The following is a 10,433-nucleotide window of genomic DNA, read 5'->3' as shown; positions in this document are numbered from 1 at the left end:
CAGAGCTTGAAATCTTGTATAACAATATATATATATATATATATATATATATATATATATATATATATAAAATATATGTGTATATATAATATATGTGTATGCGTCGTGTATGTGTACATAAAATATGTAATTTATAATAATAATGTAAAAGAATGAATATATGTGATTTGTATAAATATGTGGTGTGTTTTACATATGTTACCGGCCAAACCCGCGATTTCAGGATAAACTAATTTATTATTTATTTATATTAGGTAAATCTGACGGAGAGTGGTCATTCTCACCGTTTTTGTTCAAACTTTACAATATAGTGTATTTTTGTGTGTAAAATACGAATCTATAAGTCAAATAAATAATAAATAATAATAATAATTATAAATGTGTTATTATTTATAATAATAATTATAAATGTGATGTAAGAGTTCGGACATGGGTTGAAATAAGATTTTATATTGAAATGTCTACGTAGTACTGTCAGCCTCGGTTAGTTTCCACGCTCAAGTTTTATTATATTTTTTTATTAAATTAGGGCTTCGCCCCGTCACCCTGTGCAGTCCCACCTAAGTGTAAGATGGTTAGTAACGTATTCCCTAGATACCGGAAGTAGAGGGGGTTGAGCCTTTCAGGTAAGGGAGTGGGGATGTGCGGATAGAGTAAAACCTGGCGTGGCGAGAAACTCTCAAGTCGGCGTGAAGAAAGCAAGGAGAGTTCGGTTGTCGAGTCGATTATAAATCAGTTACTTTGTTAAAATATTGTAAGGCGGCGATAACCTACGACGTCATACGTGTCATGTGGCGTCACGATCGGCGCGCGCAACCTATGCCACCAGCGCATGGCAATCGAGGTGTATACCGGGTAAGCAAAGGAGAGGGGGCAATCGCGAGACAATAAAAACCTCGAGACCGATTAGGATCGACACTCTCCATCGAGAAAGGCGACATTTGAACAATTTAGCCGAGAGCACGGACTAAAAATAAGGGGGACTGAGTTTAAATTTCTAGTTTAGGTAAGAGGGGACGTCACGTCAGACGTGCAGGGGGAACTGCTTTCCGCCATTTTACTTTCCACATCTCATACATGTTTTCATGCATGTGAAAGCAGCGTGAGCGTCCTCGCGCTGACGTACCAACTACGTAAGCGCTAACAACGCTAAACCTTGCGCAAGCGGTCACCGCTTTCGATAACGTAACGGATGGCCAAAAGACACGTGGCAAGCGAGAGCCTAAGGAGTGCGCAGAAAACCGACGCTCGATACTCTCCTTCGAGATGCGTATCCGAACAGACACACGAGAGTCATAGCGGGTAACCTTTTGTATCTTTGAGTCTTAGAAATACGACTCGTATACGTTCAACTTAAAGTACCTTAGTCAAATCCGACCATCCGACAGTGCTCCGAAATTAAATAATAATCCTAAGAATTTCACCCGGCCTTCCTTACAACATACAGAAGTGGGATTCACACGAGAGCAATCCCAGGACCTTACAGCCGAGCAGAATTTCACCACTGATTCCACTTCGAAAGTGGATGGTACATACACGAGCCCAGCAGATTATGGATCGGGCAGCGTTGAACCGAATGACTCTGGAGCAGCTTAAAGTAGAGGCTGCGAAATACGAGCTCCCGATCACGGGAAACAAGAATACACTAATGGACTCGATTACGAGCCACTTAGAAACCCACGGACCGGTCGACGAATTTAGGCAGACCGCCCAGAAACAGGCCATAGCTCAGGTGCAGGTTTCGGGCAGCTTTCAATCCTCAGCGTCGACCTCATCTTCAGCGGCCATTACAGACGTGATGCAAGGAATGCTGGCCACCCTACAAGACCAACAGAGACAGCTCACACAGCTGTTTCAACTCCTAGCGAATCAACGAGGGGAGACGGCAACTCATCACAGAATAGACGCGCCACGGCCGGAGGAAAACCCGGGCGTCTCAGCCAGAACCAGCCCATTTGATGAGGTTGGCCGACGATCATCGGAATCGTGATCGGCAGTACAAGCTCTGGTGCACCAGATCCCGAAGTTTGCCGGCCAGGAAGAAGACAACGTTCACGCATGGACACGCCGGGTTGACAAGGTGGCACAGGTTCACGGAGCGACGGACGGCGCGACGCTATTGGCCGCATCCAGTAAGTTAACAAAGTCTGCACGTAAGTGGTACGACGTGCAAGGAGGAGCAGCAGTGGAATCTTGGATTGGCCTCCGCTTCGAATTGACCAAGATCTTCGACCATAAAGTGCTTTTCTTCCGCGTAATGCAGAAGATTGAGGCCCTAAAATGGCTGAGCATGAAGGAGTCCTTCGATGATTACGCCATAGACAAATTGGCGTTGATGCACCGGGTAGAGCTCCCGGACAGAGACAAAATTCAACTGCTGGTGAGCGGTATCCAACAAATCTCGCTGAGGGCCACGGCTTTATCTCTGGCAGCGGAATCGCTGGAGGCCTTCCTAGTGAGGATGAGGACCATCACTCAGGGGACGATGGATGCAGAAAAGAAGCCGTCTCAGTATCAGCAGCCAGCTAAGGCGAAAGACAACACCTGCAAGAATTGTGGTAAAAAAGGGCATTATCACAAAGAATGTAAAGGTGAAGTAAATTGTTTTTATTGCAAGGAAAAGGGTCATCGGAGGTTCGACTGCCCAGCACTCAAGAGGAAGGATCCAAAGCCAAATCTGCAGCGCCCCAGACAGTTGCGGCGGGGAGCACCTCCTCCGAGCCCCAAACAGTTGCTGCAGTCTGCCAAACGTCCAGCTCCTTGTTCTTTTTTCTTGGACAGCCCCTTTATTCAAGTAAGCATAGGAGAAAAGAAAAATAATTTGTCAGCTTTAATAGACACCGGTAGCCCAGTTTCATCCGTAAAAATTAGTGTTTTTAACGAACATATCAAGTCTTATTGTAATGTGTTAATTTCGGCGAAAAATAATTTAAGAAACTTGTCAAACGAGCGATTAGACGTATTGGGGATAGTAACGGTAAAATTAATTTTACAACTGTTAAAAGAAAAACAATTTCACGCGGATCTACATATTATGAATAACAATTCTTTTCAAAGAGATATTATATTAGGACGCGAGTTCTTATCATCACAAAAACTAACCTTAGTGTTCGAACCAACAACGGAAGGTCGCGAAAAAGTAAACTTGTTTTCGTGTTTACCGCTCAGCATCGATGAACAACAAACAGACCTGGACCAGGTTTTAGATAATAACACAATAGATTTCTCGTCCAAGGTTAAAGATAAATTGAAGAAACTTATTATTGACATAAACGGTCGAAGAACATTACCTGTTGAAGATGATTACAAAGTAGAGGTTGCTCTGAAGGACTCTTCGATATACGCATACTCCCCAAGACTTTTGCGCAAGTTGAACGGATGCAAATGCGCGAAATTACGGACGACTTATTACAGCGAGGCGTAATAAGGCCGAGCGTGTCTCCATACTGCGCGAGGGTCGTCCCTGTCAAAAGAAAAAGAGGGAAAATGAGACTTTGCGTGGATCTTAGACCACTTAACAGTAGAGTAATTAAGCAAAAATATCCTTCTCCGGTTATTGAAGAATGCCTCTCGCGGCTAGGCAGTAAAAAGGTCTTCACTTTGCTAGACCTAAGGGATAGCTTCCACCAAATACGGGTACACGAGAACTCAAGGAAATACTTCTCTTTCGCGACACCCGATGGTCAGTTCGAATTTACCCGGTTGCCTTTCGGCTACTGCGAGGCACCGGCCGAATTTCAAAAAAGATTACTTCAGATTCTCAACCCGTTGATACGCGAAGATAAAGTAATCGTCTACATAGACGACGTGCTTATTCCGTCGGAAACTGTAGAACAAAATTTGAATACATTAGAAAAAGTACTTGTGATTTTGAAAAAATACAGCTTTGAACTAAATTACGCAAAATGTAAATTCTTGAAGAAAGAAATCGAGTTTCTCAGATACATAGTTTCAGAAAAGAGCATTACGTTGAGTCAGCGTCATACCGAGGCTATCCAAAATTACAAGCAACCGAAAGATAAACTACAGTTACAACGTTTTCTCGGTCTCACGAACTATTTTCGAAAATTTATTAAAAATTACGCGATTATGACCAAACCACTTCAGAACTTGCTAAAGAAAAATGTCGATTACAAATTTAACAATGATTGTATCGAGGCTTTTAACGCACTTAAGAGAGAACTCACCTTGTCTCCTCTGTTGAGCTTATATGTATAATCCATCCGCGGAAACACACCTCCACACAGATGCGTGTAGCGGAGGGCTAGGGGCGATCCTCCTGCAGAAACAGAATGACAACTCGTGGGCGCCCATAGCCTATTTTAGCCAAGCGACAAATGCGGCGAAGAATAAGTACCAGCTACGAGCTCGAAATGTTAATGGTTGTACGAGCGGTCGAACGATTCCACATGTACCTCTACGGCCTGAAATTTACAATAATAACTGATTGTAACGCGATAGTGTATGCGGTAAATAAGGCAAATTTAAACCCGCGAATAGCGAGATGGACTTTGTTATTTTAGAATTATAATTTTGATATCACTCACCGCCCCGGAACCCGCATGGCACATGTAGATGCCCTCAGCGGTAGCGTGGCACATGTGGATGAACTCCCGTAGAAGAGACGGCTAGAATTTCTCCAACTTGCGGATCCGAAAATTCTAGAAATAAGTAGAAAATTAGAAATGAAAGACAGTGAGAAATTTGCTTTGGTTGACGGTCTCGTGTATAAAAAGATTAACAATCAGTTAAAATTCGTGGTTCCTGATTCTATGATAATAAATATTATAAGAGCTCATCACGATGAAATGGATTGGAAAAAACATTGTTAGGAATACAACAAAATTACTTTTCCATTACTGCAAAATTAAACTGCCTACGTCTATTGTTAACAATATAATTAATTAATAATTAATAATAAAAAAGAAAACTTCGAGGCGAAGTCAAAGTCAGGTTGGCCGAGTTGAAAGCAGCGCGAGCGTCCTCGCGCTGACGTACCAACTACGTAAGCACTAACAGCGCTAAAGCTTGCGCGAGCGGCCACCGCCTTTGACAACATAACGAGTGGCCAAAAGACACGTGGCAAGCGAGAGCCTAAGGAGTGCGCAGAAAATCGACGCTCGACATTCTCCTTCGAGACGCGTATCCGAACGGACACATGAGAATCATAGCGGGTAACCTTTTGTATTATCTCTGAGTCTTAGAAATATACGTTTGACTCAACTTAAAGTACCTTAGTCAAATCCGACCATTCGACAGTGCTCCGAAATTAAATAATAATCTTAAGAATTTCACCCGGCCTTCCTTATACATGAATAAGGGTGTTTTCATGTCTCTCTTATGAGAAATAGGCTTTTCTTTGTAATTGTAAAAATGGTTAAATGTATAGTGCCATGATGTTCCATCACAAATTCACGAAAAAGTGAATTTCAGAAAAATTGGAACAAAACATTAAAATTAGTCTACATAGGCAAAAATTATATTAATAATTTTATTTAAGTAACATTTTATTCTAGTTATATATAAAAAATAATATAAAATTATATATAAATGTGTGATACATAAAATTATATATAAATATTTCTTATTGTCAACAGATTACCAAAAAATATAAATAAAAGAATATTATAGCTGAAAAATATTGGATTATTATTACTATTATTATTATTTTTATTTGAGATTATATTGTTTTTATTTGAAATTTTATTAAAAGTGAAAATTTAATATATATTATTTAATAAATAATATTATGTTACATATACTATGTTAATTATAATATTATTAATAATTGTATATTAATTTTATTAATAAAGTAGTTTATTTATTAATATAGCCTATTAGTAATTTTATTTATTAATAAATAATAATAAAATATAAGAAATTTATTTAAAGTATAAACTTTTACAATTTTAAGCTTTATTATCCTTATTATTCTTTTATTTTACATTTACATAAATATATGAGTTTTATGACTGGGTTTTGTGAAGCGCATATCCGCTCATGTATATGTATATCTATAATATACGTAACGTACATTACTATAGATACTGGGAAAGTAATATGGCCCCCCTCGCCGGACATGCACCCCCGCTAGAGTTTATGCTCAGTCCCCCTCTTCCTTAGTCCGTGGCCGAGAGTCATTGGAAGCATTTACAATTTTGAATAAAGCACTTAATTTTTTTATATGCAAGTACAAGTATAAATTTAATATCAGAAAAGAGTTCTAGAAAAGTCCTCTTCAGAAAAGACGGTCTAATCTAATATAATCTTACAATATATTTTGTTTTTTATTAAAACAGTTGTCGGTTTTCTGATCCTATTGTTTCCTAGGAAGAACCCCTTTCAATCTCAAAAGTGGGATAGTAAATCCATTTTTCCTAAAATTTTGTTTTTCCGTTTTCTTTTCTCCAATCGTCGATCCCCTTCTCAAGGAGGGGTGTCCCGTTTGACCACGTTAATATTGGCCACGGTCCCGATTGGTCACGGTCCCGATTGGTCACGGTCCCGATTGGCCACGATTCCGATTGACCACCGTCCCGATTGACCACTGACCCGATTGATTATGTTAATATTGACGTATGTGCAATGTACGTTGTAAGACAAAGCAAAGTTCGCATGGATTTGCAACTTTCTATGCAAAGCGAGGACGGGGTGGTGCGGGAGGGGGAGAACCGGAGGCACCCCCCGTGTGTGTGTGTGTGTGTGTGGTCAATATTTACGTGGACAATCGGAACCGTGGTCAATTGGGTCTGTGGTCAATCGGGACGGTGGTCAATTGGGACCGTGGTCAATCGGGTTTGTGGTCAATCGGGTTTGTGGTCAATTGGGACGGTGGTCAATTGGGACCGTGGTCAATCGGGACCGAGGTCAATCGGGACGTTGGTCAATATTAACGTGGTCAATATCAACGTGGTCAATCGGGACCGTGGTCAATATTAACGTGGCCAAACGGGCGCCACTATTCTCAAGGAGTTCTCTGTGTTTTGTTCGCTGTTTTTTCGAGTGTTAATCTTTCTGGAAGAAGAAAAATGATGAGAGAACAATTAGAAAACATGTCGGTGAAGCAATTACAAGAAGAGGCTGCTCAATATCGATTACAGTTGTCGGCCGATAGAAATAAATTAATAGACTCGATCATGTCTCACTTAGAGAGACATGCTCCAGTCGCAGATCTTCTGGAGACGAGTGGAGCAGCATTAGAGAGAGAGAGAGATGGAGGTGGACCCGCCGCTGGAAGGCTTACCTTTGTCGGATGACAATTGGCCGGTTACAGCACAGTGTTTGCGGCAGGTGTTGACCTCCACAGACGGCAAATGGAAATGCAAAGACAGCAGCAGCAATTTATCCAGCAGCAGCTTGAACAATTTGCGCAACTGACTCACATGCTGAGCGGAAGGAACGAAGGAACAGGCCAGCACAGAAGGTCCCCGGCTCTGCTGCGGGAAACAACGGACAGTCAGCGCGGCCTTCTTCTCGCTCTTCGTCGTTGGATTCCGGACGGGCTCAGCTCCGACAGGAGATGGCGCTGGCTGGAAATATAGTTGCCTGGTTAACATCGCAAATTCCAGAATTCGGAAGTACGGACGATGAAAATGTCCTTACTTGGATCAAAAAAGTCGAGAAAGTGTCCCAGATCCACGGGGCATCTGACGGGTCACCTTACTAGTCGCTTCAAGCCGTCTGGTGAAAACGGTCCGTTGATGGTATGAAGCACAAAACGGAGTAACGTTGGAGTCCTGGATCGGCCTCCGTGACGAGTTTGTCAGGATGTTCGAGTGGAAGATGCCTTTTTATAAAGCGATCCAGAAGGTCGAAGCAAGGAGATGGGTGCCGAGCAAGGAGTCATTCGACCAGTACGCCATTGACAAGGTAGCACTTATGTACCGGCTCTGGAGCTCTCGACCAAGGACGTCATCAATTTACTGATTGGAGGAATCTCGCAGAGCTCGTTGCAGGCGGTGGCACTATCTATCAAGGCGAAAACCTTGGACGAGTTCCTGTAAACTATGAGGAAAGTATGTGAAAGTGTTACAGATTTCGAAAAGAGACCAAGGATCGTCCGAGACGCAGAAAGCCAAGGACGGAGCATGCCAAAACTGTGGCAAAAAGGGGCACTTGCACAAGGAATGCCGAGCTGAGACGACGTGCTTCTATTGCAAGGCCAAGAGTCATCGTCAATTCGACTGCCCAGCCCAGAGGAAAAAGCCGTCGAGAAACGCCTTAGCTCGACCTAGACATCGGCTAGCGTGTCAGCAAATTCTTCAGATTCGGTAGTGGCGATCCAAGAAGAACGAGATAAGTCTGTAAATAGATTAGAGATAAATAATCCGTTTGTTAAAATACTAAAATTAGATAATAGATATTGCGAATTAATTGCATTAATTGATACGGGGAGTCCGGTTTTGTTTGTGAAAAAAACGGTATATGAGAAATATATTGCACCGTTTAATAACTTAGAGCAGTGCTCGGAGTTAGTGTCTCTTTTCGGGCCGATTTCCGAAGCGCCACCTCCTATTCCCCCACTAGCGCTCGAGGCTCGACGGCTGAGCCGCCGAACGCTATACTTTAGGCGTGTCACTATAAGAAATATATTGAGGTCCGTATGTTACATCATAAATCGTCATTAAAATTTTTTTTGCTAAATAATTTTTATGTTTATAAATAATTATAAATAATAAATAAAATTATATTAACAAATAATAAATATAATAATAATAACAAATAATATAATAATATATAATTAAAAAAATATAATAATACATAAAATAAATTATTAATAAAGTTATTAAAAATTCTATTATTAATATGTTATGTATGTGAATATGTATATGTATATGTATATGTGTGTGTGTGTGTGTGTGTATATATATATATATATATAATAGCTTTACATAACATTAATAATAGAATTTTTAATATTTTTTCTTATAATTTATTTACCATCTGTACAATCGGCATAACCACACGTTAAACATCAGTTGCGCGATATATATACCATAGATTCAACAACACACAAACGGAATGCATATCCTACTTAACCCCTCAATCTAACTGCATACCTCCCTCGGTCTGGAAACCTCGGAGAATTGCCTCGCGGGATTATTATGCAAGCCGTACAATAAAAGAGCCGAACAAGTTGAATCGTTTTATATATATGTAATTTATACAACTAACATGCGATAAATATGTACAGCGGTTCTGGGGCATTGATCCATTTAATCATGCGAATACGATCACAATTTTTAGTTCACACATGTCTTACGCCTTTATTATGCGATGTTTTCTCATTAATTTTGTTTTTATCTATTTATAATTCATTTATTTAATTTATATATTATGCTGAAGAGGATTCAAAACATGAATCGAAATGTTCAAATTTTTATTATAATTTCCGTCATTCTATAGAATGTTACTAATGTACTTAATGTCAATATACTTGCGACACATCACCTATATAAAAAACTTACAATTTTATATTCACATCTCCTCGCTCCTATTGCCTCTTTCTTACTTACTTATTTATAATTTATTATTATATATTTTTTATTATATATATTATTTATTATTTATTAACATAATTTTGTTTATAATTATTTATAAAAATAAAAATTATTAAGCAAAAAAACCTTTAATGATGTGACGATTTGTGTGCGTAACATACGGATCCCAATACATTTCTTATAGGAATGCGCCTGAAGCGATTTGGCGGCTCAGCCGTCGAGCCTCGAGCGCTAGTGGGGGAATAGGAGGCGTCGCCTCGGAAATCGACCCGAAAAGAGCAACTAACTCCGAGCACTGACTTAAAGATAAAACCATTAAAGAAAAATTTTAAAAATTTGAGCAATAATTGTTGAAAATTTTAGAAGTTATTCAAACGTTTTTATCGTTGAATTGTATGGAAAATTCTGTTTTTGTCGTTAATTTAAATATTTATGAAGAAAATATTATTGAAAGCGATTTAATATTAGACCGCGATTTTTTACAAAAACAAAAACTTACTTTGATTTACGAACCAAACATTGAAGGTAATCAGGTCAATTTGTTTTCGACTCTTCTCTATTGTGTGGAAGATAAGTCATCCGGTGACCTGAAACAGATTTTAGACAATATACAAATAGATTTCGACAATAACGTAAAAGAGAAATTAAAAAAGCAAATAATAAATATTTATGATAAAGATATTGTTCCAATAGATAACGATTATTCGGTTAAGATTAATCTCAAGGATTCCTCGATATGTGCGTATGCACCACGTCGGTTTGTGTATGACGAGAGGATTGCGATAAAAAAATCCTAGAGGAACACCATCAGCTCCAGGGCCAGTATTAACATTAAGAGTATGAAAAGATCTAAAGACCTTGCCCAACGAAATATCAAGATTTTCAATACTTAGGCCATACTCATACCTCACATCAGGAATCTGTACATTAGAA

The 10,433-nt window shown here is 39.6% G+C and overlaps 1 long non-coding RNA gene across 3 annotated transcripts; it reads right to left on the bottom strand.

Annotated features, from left to right (window-relative positions):
• Nucleotides 1-4,530: 4,530 nt before the first annotated feature.
• On the bottom strand, nucleotides 4,531-8,508 carry LOC140672617 (uncharacterized). Of its 3 annotated transcripts, XR_012047929.1 has the most exons (5): nucleotides 8,443-8,508; nucleotides 8,149-8,301; nucleotides 7,603-8,004; nucleotides 7,244-7,529; nucleotides 5,982-7,014 (listed from the first exon to the last, which is right to left on the bottom strand). It is a non-coding gene; the product is annotated as an uncharacterized lncRNA (long non-coding RNA). The 3 variants fall into 3 exon arrangements; XR_012047928.1 differs by lacking the exon at nucleotides 5,982-7,014 and adding an exon at nucleotides 4,531-4,661 and having other exon boundaries at nucleotides 7,603-8,301; XR_012047927.1 differs by having other exon boundaries at nucleotides 7,603-8,301.
• Nucleotides 8,509-10,433: the final 1,925 nt, after the last annotated feature.

The sequence above is a fragment of the Anoplolepis gracilipes genome, chromosome 13 (genome assembly GCF_047496725.1).
Source record: "Anoplolepis gracilipes chromosome 13, ASM4749672v1, whole genome shotgun sequence".
Lineage (NCBI taxonomy): Eukaryota > Metazoa > Arthropoda > Insecta > Hymenoptera > Formicidae > Anoplolepis > Anoplolepis gracilipes.
This window is presented reverse-complemented; position numbering and strand designations above follow the sequence as displayed.